Raw genomic sequence first — 2,496 nt, 5'->3', positions numbered from 1 at the left:
TTTTTTTATTTTATTGTTTTTTCTCATGTAATTTTTTTCTTTTTTTGTATTAAGTCAAACATGGTACGATTTTCTTTTAAATTATTTCTTTAGGTATGTGAACTTCATTTTCGACCTGAAGATATACAGCGAGAGGCATCAGCATTTGATGAAAGGACTGGGAAGACAATTAGTGTTAAATTAAAATATCCCTATCTTCGTAATAAATATGCTAATCCACTTACATTAAATAGTGATAATTATAGTTATGTGTTCTGTGACTGGTTAGAAACTTGGAATAGCATTCCTGGAAGAACTGGTAAGTTAACAAAGGAAACATATACTGCTTTGCACCATACTACTTACGCAATTTTAGAATTGACTAAATATTGTATAAATGTACTGAACATGGTGTATATATTACCAGGAAAGTTTCAGACAGATAACCTTGAGGCAAGATTTGCCCAGTATCGACAACTTAGTGGAGATCAGTATAATATATCGATACGTCAGGTGTATGAACGTGAAAAATACTCAGAATGTTGTCAGTTTTAAAATTGAGCTTACCAATTAATAATCGAACTATTGAATTGCAAAATTTAAAAGAAACTAACTGGGATGAAATGACAAGGGAGCAAGAGTTACATGTTTATAAATTTAACATAGATGTAACAGAAGATGATGTTAACCAATGCAAGGAAGTACTTCCTGTTATATTATACTTAGCAGGTTATTGCTGTCATGCAGTTTTCAAAAAAACTGAAATGCAATAGCTGCAAAGATGTAATATCCGGGAGAGAGGCTGTTGAAGAAATAGCTGGATTACACAATTACTTTCAGGGTATTAACAGAGGTCCTCTGCTATACCCAAATGATATAACTAATAATTTTGTCTTATATAATTATATAGTTATAAACAAACTTACAAAATGCGATTCTTTTTTACATTCGATTCATCAGAGAAAATTAGCCATGTACATAACTTTAAATATTTTGACTAATCAAAATCGATTATTTCATGTTGACTCTTGTGATGAGTGTCACACTATTCAGCAAATTGAAAAATTGCTGATATGGAGTTCATCGAATTCCCTTATAAACAATTTTTGTCGCAAAGAAAATAATCTAATATTAGTAAAAAAAAAATCAGAAAAAGAAAAATTCAAACTTTTAATTAAATTCTACAACAGATTTTTGAAAATTTTTAATCTTCAATCTTTGAAATATTTCTGCCTTAGTAACTTTGTTTATACGAACATTTGTTTGAATTTAATTTTTAACTTATTGTTTGTTATTCAATTAAACTAATTGTTCGTTATTCAGTTAAACTAATTTATTGTTCGTTATTCAGTTAAACTAATTTATTGTTCGTTTTTCAGTTAAACTAATTTATTGTTCGTTTTTCAGTTAAACTAATTTATTGTTCGTTATTCAGTTAAACTAATTTATTGTTCGTTATTCAGTTAAACTAATTTATTGTTCGTTTTTCAGTTAAACTACTTTATTGTTCGTATTTCAGTTAAACTAATTTATTATTCGTATTTCAGTTAAAGTAATTTATCATTTGTTTTTCAGTTTTGATTTTTAAAATATTGTTTTTTTTTATTTAAAAAATATTTATTGTTCATTTTTATTTATTTCTGTTGAATAAACTTTCAGTTTCATACAAATCAAATCGTATTCCTTTTCTTTTTAAATTTTTTAACAACTTTTCTCCCTTTCAATTCGTTTTTTTATTATTAATACTTTTATTATAAATCAATATTAAGTTTCAGTACAAAGTATCATGTTTATCTTTTTTAATCCAATTTTGAAGTTTTTTAACGCTTTCTGTAAAAATGTCTGCTCGTTATCGACAGTCTGTGTTCCACTTATCTTGCTTGCTAGAACCTATGGCGATGACGTCATTTTTCAGCTGAAAGGCCATCTATGACGATGGTCACGGTGAATGTGCTTTTTACCAGATAAGCCAACTTCGGAAAGAACTACAAAGCAAATGATTCATATTTAAATTAATAGGCGTTCAGTTGTACACTTTTTTTTTTTTTTTTTTTTTTGATATGCAAATAAATAACACTTCTTTGACCCGTCAGATGATCGCAAAGAAACCTTTTTTTACATATCTAGATGCACGCATTATACTGTAACACGTACAAACGGGAAAAACTACAGACCTTCTCTCTTTCTGACCTTTTCACTACGACTTAATCCAAAACTTTTAACGAATCGCCCCCCTCTTACATCCACTCACCCACATCTTATATATATATATATATATATATATATATATATATATATATATATATATATATATATATATATATATATATATATATATATATATATATATATATATATATATATATATATATATATTATATATATATATATATATTATATATATATATATATATATATATATATATATATATATATATATATATATATATATATAAGATTTTCTTTTAAAGATGAAGTCAAAGTACTCATTCTAGTCGAAACGCGAACAGAATATAT

This window comes from Euprymna scolopes, chromosome 18 (assembly GCF_053919585.1).
Source record: "Euprymna scolopes isolate OS-2025 chromosome 18, ASM5391958v1, whole genome shotgun sequence".
Classification (NCBI taxonomy): domain Eukaryota; kingdom Metazoa; phylum Mollusca; class Cephalopoda; order Sepiida; family Sepiolidae; genus Euprymna; species Euprymna scolopes.
Note: the sequence above shows the minus strand (reverse complement) of the source record.